This window comes from Macaca fascicularis, chromosome 14 (genome assembly GCF_037993035.2).
Source record: "Macaca fascicularis isolate 582-1 chromosome 14, T2T-MFA8v1.1".
NCBI classification, from domain to species: Eukaryota; Metazoa; Chordata; class Mammalia; order Primates; family Cercopithecidae; genus Macaca; species Macaca fascicularis.
Genome location: NC_088388.1, coordinates 70064240 through 70077435, shown reverse-complemented (window position 1 = coordinate 70077435; position 13196 = coordinate 70064240). Strand labels below are relative to the sequence as shown.

The following is a 13196-nucleotide window of genomic DNA, read 5'->3' as shown; positions in this document are numbered from 1 at the left end:
ATATGCCTAGCAATGGCTGTCTGCACCAATAAGCTAATGCCAGCTCCTGCAATCAGCTGCTGTGACCAATACGTTTATTTCCAAGCAGCTTCTGTGGACTTCTTTTTGCCTTTAAAAGTTTCCCCTTACGCCAACCTCTCAGGATACACTTGTGACTTGTTATACCCGGTGCATTCCTGATTCCAATCCTTCATTCAAATAAACTCTTTGTCTTTTGAGAGCTAATGTCTGCTGTTATTTTAGGTCGCTATAAGTCTAGCTCAATAGACAACATGAAAATTAATTCATCTATGAACAACTACTTCGGATCTATTTTTCCTCTATGGGTAAACATGGTTTAGTGCCACTACCAAGGATTTTGAAAAAGTATTTCACTTGTTTCTCCTTGAAAACATCATTAGGTTTATCACCTGATGTTCTCAATGCTCAAAGCAATGAACATTTTAAACTTAATAAAATTTTCACTATGAAAGATCCCTTTTTTTTTCAGTGTAATTCATAAGGTTTAAACAAAAGCATGTCGCTTAGTGGTTTGAAATCCATCCCCCAAACAGAAATAAGAATATACTTTTCATTTAAATTTTTTATTTCATTAAATTTGATGACCTACTATTTGAGTAGATAATTCCAAATTTTACAATAATATGTAGTTCATTATCCAATTTGGATTTTACCTATTAAAGTGAGCATTAGTAAAAAATATATGATCTATAGATGAACACATTTATCTCTTCAAACATGTAATATTATACTCTTATTAAAGAAGAACAACATTTAAGTTACTCCATTTAAATACCACACTCCATTGGTCGCAACTAACTTAAAACATTTAAAAATTAAAAAATATAGCACTCAAATTGCAAAAAGAGTGTTCATTTAAAAAGTGCTTATCTATACAATCTTATTTATCTGCTGAGTACCCTTAAACAAATCATTTTTCCAGCAGTCCCTTATCAGCTCTGTTTGCTCATCTGGCAAATGCAGTCATGGTGGGATAGCGTCCTTGTAGAATGATATAAGCAGTAAATTCGTTATTCTATGTAATGCACCTAGAACAATGCCAAGCATGTTTCAGTGCTTTTAAAACTGTTAGTCCTTCTCATTTCCCATAAAATATTTCCTTGGTAATCATCCCTTTCCAGGTGATATGTACAAAAGTAATACAAACAGCACTCAGTGGAAGGTCTTTGCAGATGCTTCTCACAATAAATCTGGACTAAAGTCCCATGCCTAAGTTCTTACTGAGGAAGGGGACAAAGCCAGCCCAGATCTTCAGTAGCAGCAGATGGTGTGAAGAAAGCTTCCTCCTGCCTTCTCCTCCATTTGCAACAGCAGCTCCTCCAGGCTGTCTTCCATGTCGTCTGACTGCTGCAGGCACTGGCAAAGCTCACAGATGAGGAAAGCTCCCAGGGTGGCATCTTCCAGGGTATCTTTGATGTCCATGTTGATCACGTGCACAGGCTGCAAGGTCTGCTATTCTCTGGAACACAGATCTTCCACCACTGTGTCATAGACACTCTCCTCACAAGTGAAGATGACATCAAAGAAATCAGTGCACCCCTGAAATCTTTCTGGACCGGGCTTGATTCTCTCATTTCTTCCCAAGATGTGTAAGATTCCATTGCGGGTGTAGCATTCTCTATCTTTCCTGAGGAGGTCATTGTACATCTCCTTATATGTTTTAGCAAAATCATAAACTACAGGACGACCGGGTCTTGGTCCTGGTAGCCTCACATGAGATTCAATTCCGAAAGACCGCACACTCAGCCCTTTTCTCCTGAGGATGCTGTGGGCCTCCATGCTCCTGTTGATGTTGCTCACACACACCACAGCCACCCTGAGTGAGGAGGAGAGCATGATGGCGGCCACTGGGAACCAGAGAGACACAGGCACCTCAGCTGCTGCAGGGACTCTGAGCCAAGGAGACGACCACCTATACCCAGGTCTTCCAAATGAGCTAATGTGGAGGCACAGGAGGCAGGTTTATATTGAGTCACCTTAATTAGTGGGTGGAGACTTCATGACTTCTAGATTGATTAGGTTGTGATAATGGACTCTTAACTCATCACAAGAACCATCAAGACGATTAAATTACCTCAATCAGTAACTCTCAACAAAGGTGGCACCACCCAGTCCGGATTCATTTAAAATCTGGAGTTTGCTCTGTTGGTTCTCCTAGTGAATGGGGGCTGGATTGACAATGGTCAAGACAATTAAGCTTCCTGCAAGCATGTCATAGGACTCTCCAGGGCCCTTCAGACCTGAAATTGGATGATAAACATGCTGACAATTTCCAAGGCCGCACCCTATTTAATGATAAATTACAAGTATTGTTGCTTGTTTTAATTTTCATAATGTTCGAGAAGTGCAATTGCATAAATCATAGGACCACTGTATATAATTTTGTCCAGAAACTCACAAATTTTTTCACCAATACAAAAAAAAATCCTGTTCTGAACAACATATCTGCTTATGCTATTTTAAGAGTTATTGAACACAACATTTTTCTGCATTTGATATTATCGAACTCATAATGATTCTTCAGGGAATGCAGGAATTGATGCAATCCTCTGCCTCCAAGTACAGCTGTGTTTGAGCTTTTCTACACTTAAATGCAATGTTTAGAATTTTTTTTAGTAGTTGTATGATTTATTAAGAAAATAAAAGAGATTTTAAAATTATGAATGGGATTTCAAAAAATAAGATAATCATGTCACTTTATAATCAATCACTTTTAGATTGGTTAGATTATGATAATGGACTGCTAATTAGAAGAATAATCAAAATGATTAAATTCCTAATTCAGTAACTCTCCATAAACGTGGCCCCACCTAGTCAGGACTGATTTATAGGTGAGCTCTGTTCACTGTCACTCACTGATTTACCAAATATTGGGTAAATAATGATCTTTTTTTTTTTTTCTTGAGGAGTCTTGCTGTGTCACCTAGGTTGGAGTGCAATGGAGCAATGTGGACTAACTGCACCCTCTACCTCCCAGGTTCAAGGGATTCTCCTGCCTCAGCTTCTCAAGTAGCTGAAGACTACAGGCACTCGGCACCACACCCAGTTAATGTTTGTATTTTTAGTAGAGATGGGGTTTCACCATGTGGGTCAGGCTGGTCTTAAAGTTCTGACCTCAAGTGATCTGCCTGCCTTGGCCTTCCAAAGTGCTGAGATTACTGGTATGAGCCACCTCACCCTCCCCAATTTTACTTGTTCTTATTAAATGTATGTATAGTTCACATTTACTTCAATATAAATCAGATCAGGGACATCACTTTCGTCCCTGGCGCAGGGACAAAATCTATCTATAAAGCAACATATTGTATTTTTCTATGTTCCTCTTATGGTGATTCTTACATTGCCAATACAGCAGGTTCTCAAATAACATCTTTTTTTTTTTTTTTTTGTTGTTGTTGTTGTAGAGGATGGGGTTTCACCATGTTACCCAGGCTGGTCTCAAATTCCTGGGCTCAAGTGATCCACCCGCTTCAGCCTCCCAAAATGTTGGGATTACAGGCATGAGCCACTGTGCCCAGCCTCAAATAATATCATTTGATTATAATATTAATTTAAAAAATTGCCTTCTGGCAGGCCAATGTCTGCGTGGGGTTTGCATATTCTCCCCTTGTCTGCGTAGGTTTTCTCTGGATAATCTTGTTTCCTCCCACATCCCAGAGATGTGCACATTAGGTGAACTGACATCTCTATGGTCCCAGTGTGAGGGTGTGCCCTGTGCCCCGGATGGAGGCCTGTCCAGCATTGGTTCCTGCCTCGTACCTTGAGCCGTCAAGATAGCTTCCAGCCACCTGCCACCCTGAACTGGAATCATCGGGTTGGAAAATGAATGAATGAATATAAATTATTGAAAAATAAAAATTCATAAAACGTGGTAATCATACAAATGCAAGACAATAATGATAAGAGTACAAAATAGATCAGCCAGCCTGCAGTGTCTGTCATTATTCATTTTTTAACTGTGTAGTAGTAGGAGGTGCTCCTTACAATTTTTTCTTTGCAAACATTTATTCCTTGGTTTAACTTACCACAACTGCGACTGCCATCACTCACTGATTCACCAAAAATTATGTGAATAATAATCTCACTAGGTTTTGTTAGGCTTTCTTAATTGCATGTACAGCTCACATTTGTTTCTAAGTTTAATATTCTGAGTGTGTTGAATCTTTGTTTAGAAGTTTGGTGATATTTTTGTGACTCTTGTTCATATCAATTAGCCTATGATAAAATTAATTTTATTATACATCATTTCACTTGAAGTCATTGTTTTGGGTTTGGTGGCTCACGCCTGTAATCCCAGCACTTTGGGAGGCTGAGGCGGGGGGATCACCTGAGGTCCAGAGTTCTAGAACAGCCTGGCCAACATGGTGAAACCCCGTCTCTACTAAAGAAATACAAAAAATGTGCCGGTAATGGTGGCGGGTGCCTGTAATTCTGGCTACTCCAGAGACTGAGGCAGGAGAATTGATTGAGCCCGGGAGGCGGAGGTTGCAGTGAGCAGACATCATGCCATTGCACTCTAGCCTGGGCAAGAAGAGCCAAACTCCATCTCAAAACAAACAAACAAACAAACAAACAAACACACAAACAAAGGAAACACCTTAAAGTTTCTCAAGGTGTGTTCTTAGACTAGCAGCAGTAGCATTAATTGGGAACTTGTAAAAAATGAAAATGTAGACCCCAAACCAGTGAATCACAAACTCTAGTGGTGAACCCCAGAAGTTTGTGTTCTTTTCTCCCTATTTCCATGAATTGTTCAGGTTCACATAAGTGATAATGTTTGGAAAGTCTTCTCTCAAGTAGGTTTCTCTGTGGGGAACACAGGAGATAAACTGTCTGAATTGCTGTGTATCTTTCCTTCACCCTGACACAGGGGCCACATCTCGGCTGGGTACAGGATTGCTGGGCTGTAGTCCTTTCTGTCAGTAGTCCTTAACTGCCATGCCACTGTCTGTTCCAGCATGGGAGATAAAAAGTCTAATTCCAGCATCATTCTTCTTCTGTAGATAAGATGTTCTTTTTAACTGGATGTTTGTAAGATTTTTCTCTTTCTCCTTAGAGTTCAATATTTTTAACAGCAGATGCCTCAGTGTTTTTTATTTCTCTTCACTCTAGTCCAGTATTTCTCCATTTTTTCATCAATCCCCACTTATGGAGCCTTTTTAGACACTTTTTCCTAATCGCCGTCTCATACAGTTTTAATAGCACAGGTATATTGTATATTTATTTATGTACTGTATTTGTGTTTTGTACATAAAGAGAGTGAGATTTTTGTTCACTTCCCCAAGAACCAATTTTTGCCCCATTAGGGACACCATCACCCCCTTTTCACCTCGTTGAGAGAGCATGGTTTACCCTGAAACAGTGAGCCTTTTATTACAGTTCAAGGAATAATCTACTATTTTTGGTTTAATTATTGTGTTCTCTCCATTAATACCTTTTACTGCTTGTGACACTTTGTTATTCTTGATTTATCCTCCAAGTCCCTTATCTTTTCCTCATGGTTTCTTATATTTTTGCTTCTTGTTTTGAAATAGTTGTCAAATCAAATTTGGATCTCAAGGAAGACCATCCCTTCTTTCAATTCACTCACTAAATTATTTATTAGTTTGGCCTCAGAAAGCATGGCCCCCTTGAATTTTTTTAATGAGGTTGTTTTTTTCTTGTAAATCTGTTTAAGTTCCTTATAGATGCTGGATATTAGATCTTTGTCAGATGCATAGTTTCCAAATATTTTCTCCCATTCTGTAGGTTGTATACTCTGTTGATAGTTTCTTTTGCTGTGCAGACACTCTTACGTTTAACTAGATCCCACTTGTGAATTTTTCCTTTTGTTGTTCCTCTAGTGTCTTTGTAATGAAATACTTGTGCTTTCCTCTGTCCAGGATGGTATTGCCTAGGTTGCCTTCCAGAGTTTTGATAGTTTGGCATTTGATATTTAAATCTTGAATCCACCTTGAGTAGATTTTTGTATATGGTATAAAGAAGGGTTCAAGCAGCCATCTTCTGCATGTGGCTAGCCAGTTATCCCAGCACCATTTATTGAATTAGGGAGTGTTTTCCTCATTGCTTGTTTTTGTCAGGTTTGTTGGAGATCAGATGATCAGGTGTATGGCCTTATTTCTGGGTTGTCTATTGTTCCATTGGTCTATGTGCCTGTTTTTGTACCAGTACCATGCTGTTTTGGTCTATGTGCCTGTTTTTGTACCAGTACCATGCTGTCTTGATTACTGTAGCCCTGTAGTATAGTTTGGTATCAGGCAATTTAATGCCTCCAGTTTTGTTCTTTTTGCTTCGGATTACCTTGGCTATTCAGGCTCTTCTTTGGTTCCATGTACATTTTAAAATAGTTGTTTTTCTGTTCTGTAAAGAATGTCATTGGTAGTTTGATACGAATAGCGTCAAATCTGTAAATTGCTTTAGGCTGTATGGCCATTCTAATGATCTTATCCATGAGCCTGAGATTGTTTTTTTTTCAATTTTTTTGTGTCTTCTCTGATTTCTATGTGAAGTTTTTGTAATTTTCATTGTAGAGATCTTTCACATCCCTGGTTAGTTGTATTCCTAGGTATGTTATTCTTTTCGTGGCAGTTATGAATGGAACAACCTTTTTGATTTGGCTCTTGACTTGGCTGTTTTTGATGTACAGGAATGCTAGTGATTTTTGTGTATTAATTTTGTATCCTAAAACTTTGCTGAAGTTGTTTATCAGCTGAAGGAGCTTTTGGGCCAAGACTCTGGGGGTTTTCTAGATATAAGATCACATCATCTGCAAAAAGAGATAGTTTTTCTTCTTCTCTTCCTATTTGGATGCTTTTTATTTATTTCTCTTGCCTGATTTCTCTGGCCAAGACTTCAAATAGTTTGTTGAGTAGGAGTGGTGAGAGAAGGCATCCTTGTTTTCTGTCAATTTTCAAGGGGAATGCTTCCAGCCTTTGCCCATTTGTTATAATGTTGCCTGTGGTTTTGTCATAGATGGCTCTTGTTATCTTGAAGTATGTTTCTTTAATACCTAGTTTATTGAGAGTTTTTAACATGAAGGGGTTTTGAATTTTATTGAAAGCCTTTTCTGCATCTGTTGGGATAATCATGTGTTTTTTTTCTTTAGTTCTGTTTATGTGATGAATTACATTTATTGATTTGCATATGTTGAATCAACCTTGAATCCTGGGGATGAAGCCTAGTTGATTGTGGTGGATTAGCTTTTTGATATGCTGCTGGATTCATTTGCAAGTATTTTTTTGAGGATTTCTGCATCGATATTCATCAAGGACATTGGCCTGAAGTTTTCTTTTTTTTGTTGTGTTTCCACCAGGTTTTGGTATCAGGATGATGCTGGCCTCATAGAATGAGTTGGGGAGGAGTCCCTTCTCCTTAGTTTTTTGGAATAATTTCTGTAGGCTCTTCTCTATATATCTGATAGAATTCAGCTATGAATCCATCAGGTCCTTGGCTTTTTCTTGTTGGTGGGCTATTTATTACTGACTTATTTTTGGAGCTGATTATTGGTCTGTTCAGGGAATCAATTTCTTCCTGGTTCAGTTTTGGGAGGGTATATATTTTCAGGAATTTATTCGTCTATTCTAGGTTTTCTAGTTTGTGTGCATAGAAGTGTTCATAGTAGTTTCTGATGATTATTTTTATTTCTGTGGGGTCAGTGGTAACATTTCATTTGTCATTTCTAATTGTGTTTATTTGGATCTTCTCTCTTTTCTTCTTTATTTCTAGCTAGTGGACTATTTATTTATTTTATCATTTTTTTTCCCCAAAAAACCAACTTCTGGATTCATTGATCTTTTAAATGAGTTTTCATGCCTCCATTTCCTTCAGTTTAGCTCCTCTCATTTTGGTTATTTCTTGTTTTCTGCTAACTTTGGGGTTGATTTGTCCTTGCATCGCTAATTCTTTCAGTTGTGATATCAGGTTGTTAATTTGAGATCCTTATAACTTTTTGATGTGGGCATTCAGTGCTATGGATTTCCCTTTTAACACTGCCTTACCTGTGTCACAGAGATTATGGTATATTATATCTTTATTTTCAGTAGTTTCAAAGAACTTCTTGATTTCTGCCTTAATTTCATTACCCAAAAGTCATTCGGGAATATGTCGTTTAATTTCCATGTAATTTCATATTTACCCAAAAGTCATTCAGGAACATGTTGTTTAATTTCCATGTAATTTCATGGTTTTCAGTGATTTTCCTTTTTTTTTCTTTCTTTTTTTTAATACTTTAAGTTCTAGGGTACATGTGCACAATGTGCAGGTTCGTTACATATGTATACATGTGCCATGTTGGTGTGCTGCACCCATTAACTCGTCATTTACATTAGGTATATCTCCTAATGCTATCTGTCCCCCCTCCCCCCTCCCCACAATAGGACCCGGTGTGTGATGTTCCCCTTCCTGTGTCTAAGTGATCTCATTGTTCAATTCCCACCTATGAGTAAGAACATGCGGTATTTGGTTTTCTGTTCTTGCAATAGTGTACTGAGAACGATGGTTTCCAGCTGCATCCATGTCCCTACAAAGGACACAAATTCATCCTTTTTTATGGCTGCATAGTATTCCATGGTGTATATGTGCCACATTTTCTTAATCTAGTCTGTCACTGATGGACATTTGGGTTGATTCCAAGTCTTTGCTATTGTGAATAGTGCTGCAACAAACATATGTGTGCATGTGTCATTATAGTAGCATGACTTATAATCCTTTGGGTATATCCCCAGTAATGGCATGGCTGGGTCAAATGGTATTTCTAGTCTAGATCCTTGAGGAATCACCACACTGTTTTCCACAATGGTTGAACTAGTTTACAGTCCTATCAATGGTGTAAAAGTGTTCCTATTTCTCCATATCCTCTCTAGCACCTGTTGTTTCCTGATTTTTTTAATGATTGCCACTCTAACTGGTGTGAGATGGTATCTCTTTGTGGTTTTGATTTGCATTTCTCTGATGGCCAGTGATGATGAGCATTTTTTCATGTGTCTGTTGGCTGTATGCATGTCTTCTTTTGAGAACTGTCTGTTCATATCCTTTGCCCACTTTTTGATGGGGTTGTTTTTTTTCTTGTAAATTTGATTGAGTTCTTTATAGGTTCTGAATATTAGCCCTTTGTCAGATGAGTAGATTGCAAAAATTTTCTCCCATTCTGTAGGTTGCCTGTTCACTCTGATGGTAGTTTCTTTTGCTGTGCAGAAGCTCGTTAGTTTAATTAGATCCCATTTGCCAATTTTGGCTTTTGCTGTCGTTGCTTTTGGTGTTTTAGTCATGAAGTCCTTGCCGATGCCTATGTCCTGAATGGTATTACCTAGGTTTTCTTCTAGGGTTTGTATGGTTTTAGGTCTAACACTTAAGTCTCTAATCCATCTTGAATTAATTTTCATATAAGGAGCAAGGAAAGGATCCAGTTTCAGCTTTCTACTTATGGCTAGCCAATTTTCCCAGTACCATTTATTAAATAGGGAATCCTTTCCCCATTTCTTGTTTTTGTCAGGTTTGTCAAAGATCAGATGGCTGTAGATGTGTGGTATTATTTCTGACGTCTCTGTTCTGTTCCATTGGTCTATATCTCTGTTTAGGTACCTGTACCATACTGTTTTGGTTACTGTAGCTTTGTAATATAGTTTGAAGTCAGGTAGCATGATGCCTCCAGCTTTGTTCTTTTGGCTTAGGATTGTCTTGGCAATGCGGGCTCTTTTTTGGTTCCATATGAAATTTAAAGCAGTTTTTTTCCAATTCTGTGAAGAAACTCATTGGTAGCTTAATGGGGATGGCATTGACTCTATAAATTACCTTCGGCAGTATGGCCATTTTCACAATATTGATTCTTCTTATCCACGAGCATGGAATGTTCTTCCATTTGTTTGTGTCCTCTTTTATTTCACTGAGCAGTGGTTTGTAGTTCTCCTTGAAGAGGTCCTTTACATCCCTTGTAAGTTGGATTCCTAGGTATTTTATTCTCTTTGAAGCAATTGTGAATGGAAGTTCATTCCTGATTTGGCTCTCTGTTTGTCTGTTACTGGTGTATAGGAATGCTTGTGATTTTTGCACATTGATTTTGTATCCTGAGACTTTGCTGAAGTGGCTTATCAGCTTAAGGAGATTTTGGGCTGAGACAATGGGGTTTTCTAAATATACAATCATGTCATCTGCAAACAGGGACAATTTGACTTCTTCTTTTCCTAACTGAATACCCTTGATTTCTTTCTCTTGCCTGATTGCCCTAGCCAGAACTTCCAACACTATGTTGAATAGGAGTGGTGAGAGAGGGCATCCCTGTCTTGTGCCATTTGCAAAGGGAATGCTTCCAGTTTTTGCCCATTCAGTATGATATTGGCTGTGGGTTTGTCATAAATAGCTCTTATTATTTTGAGATACGTTCCATCAATACCGAATTTATTGAGAGTTTTTAGCATGAAGGGCTGTTGAATTTTGTCAAAGGCCTTTTCTGCATCTATTGAGATAATCATGTGGTTTTTGTCTTTGGTTCTCTTTATATGCTGGATTACATTTGTTGATTTGCATATGTTGAACCAACCTTGCATCCCAGGGATGAAGCCCACTTGATCATGGTGGATAAGCTTTTTGATGTGCTGCTGGATTCAGTTTGCCAGTATTTTATTGAGGATTTTTGCATTGATGTTCATCAGGGATATTGGTCTAAAATTCTCTTTTTTTGTTGTGTCTCTGCCAGGCTTTGATATCAGGATGATGTTGGTCTCATAAAATGAGTTAGGGAGGATTCCCTCTTTTTCTATTGATTGGAATAGTTTTAGAAGGAATGGTACCAACTCCTCCTTGTACCTCCTGTAGAATTCGGCTGTGAATCCATCTGGTCCTGGACTTTTTTTGGTTGGTAGGCTATTAATTATTGCCTCAATTTGAGAGCCTGCTATTGGTCTATTCAGGGATTCAACTTCTTCCTGGTTTAGTCTTGGGAGAGTGTAAGTGTCCAGGAAATTATCCATTTCTTCTAGGTTTTCCAGTTTATTTGCATAAAGGTTTTTATAGTATTTTCTGATGGTAGTTTGTATTTCTGTGGGGTCGGTGGTAACATTCCCTTCATCATTTTTTGTTGCGTCTATTTGATTCTTCTCTCTTTTCTTCTTTATTAGTCTTGCTAGCAGTCTATCAATTTTGTTGATCTTTTCAAAAACCAGCTCCTGGATTCACTGATTTTTTTGAGGAATTTTTGTGTCTCTATCTCCTTCAGTTCTGCTCTGATCTTAGTTATTTCTTGCCTTCTGCTAGCTTTTGAATGTGTTTTCTCTTGCTTCTCTAGTTCTTTTAATTGTGGTGCTAGGGTGTCAATTTTAGATATTTCCTGCTTTCTCTTGTGGGCATTTAGTGCTATAAATTTCCGTCTACACATTGCTTTAAATGTGTCCCAGAGATTCTGGTATGTTGTATCTTTGCTCTCATTGGTTTCAAAGAACATCTTTATTTCTGCCTTCATTTCGTTATGTACGCAGTAGTCATTCAGGAGCAGGTTGTTCAGTTTCCATGTAGTTGAGCAGTTTTGATTGAGTTTCTTAGTCCTGAGTTCTAGTTTGATGGCACTGTGGTCTGAGAGACAGTTTGTTATAATTTCTGTTCTTTTACATTTGCTGAGGAGTGCTTTACTTCCAATTATGTGGTCAAAATTGGAATAAGTGCGATGTGGTGCTGAGAAGAATGTATATTCTGTTGATCTGGGTGGAGAGTTCTGTAGATGTCTATTAGGTTCGCTTGGTGCAGAGTTGAGTTCAATTCCTGGATATCCTTGTTGACTTTCTGTCCCTTTGATCTGTCTAATATTAACAGTGGGGTCTTAACATCTCCCATTATTATTGTATGGGAGTCTAAGTCTCTTTGTAAGTCTCTAAGAACTTGCTTTATGAATCTGGGTGCTCCTGTATTGGGTGCATATATATTTAGGATAGTTAGCTCTTCCTGATGAATTGATCCCTTTACCATAATGTAATGGCCTTCTTTGTCTCTTTTGATCTTTGATGGTTTAAAGTCAGTTTTATCAGAGACTAGTATTGCAACCCCTGTTTTTTTGTTTCCATTTGCTTGGTAGATCTTCCTCCATCCCTTTATTTTGAGCCTATGTTTGTCTCTGCATGTGAGATGGGTCTCCTGAATACAGCAAACTGATGGGTCTTGACTCTATCCAATTTGCAGGTCTGCGTCTTTTAATTGGTGTTCAGCAATTTTCTTAGAGTTTACTTCTGTTTTTTTATTGTGTCATGGCCTGAGAGTGTGTTTGATATGATTTCTGTTCTTTTGCATTTGCAGATTATTTTATGTCCAATTATGTGGTCCATTTTAGAGTATGTGCCATAGAGTGGTGAGAAAAATGTATCTTTTTATTTTTTTAGGTTTCCATATTTTATTCAAGTTTTTTTTTTAAGTGATGTTAATTACAGCATTTCAAGGGGAGGATCTAATTCCACACAAAATGGAAGACTCTAAAATGTACCCATTAAACTACTAAAAGACAAATTGAGTGGTGAGAATACAACAGAAGTCCAATTTAGATTCTGAGTGTTGTCACCATGTGATTACAATCACACAGACACTTCCAAGCTTATAGCTGAAACTCCTGGAAGCTATTTCACACTCTGGTGCCAGGGCAAAAAATACAACACAAGAAGGAATAAGTCCTGAATTGTTGGCTTCATCACAACCACCCTCTCCACCCCAAAATGGCACAAAAGAAACAGTGACCACACCCTGCAGACCTTTTGGTGTAAAAATGGTGACGATGACCTGTTCTTGGAATGGGAACAGGTCACGAAGATCTGTCTCAAAAAGTCCCATTCAGGTGAGCTTGTACACACCATCAAGCAGCGAGCCTCTCATCAATTAGGGTTAGGAAACCAAGGTTCGATTTTCAGGAAATCACTATTTCATTCATTTACTCTATATGAATTTACAAAGTGCCTACATATTATCAGCTTCCACTAGAAGTAATTTCTAGATAAAAATGAAACCTGGCATCTCAAAGAGGCCACCAAGTTGCCCCCAGGTCTACCACTGAGAGGATCTGTTTTGGACATGAGTGTCTTCTGCACCTCTGACAGGGTAACATCTTAAAGCTGAATCACCTTTAACCTGGAGGTCTAACATATTTAGCAATACTTGCAACCCAGACATACAACACTAAAAGATACACTAAATTCTGAAGGTGCTGC

General features: G+C 38.2%; 1 pseudogene; it reads right to left on the bottom strand.

The window, feature by feature from the left end:
* Positions 1-1272: 1272 nt before the first annotated feature.
* On the bottom strand, positions 1273-1857 carry LOC102129995 (RNA polymerase II subunit A C-terminal domain phosphatase SSU72 like protein 2-like; annotated as a pseudogene).
* Between the last annotated feature and the right edge of the window lie 11339 nt (positions 1858-13196).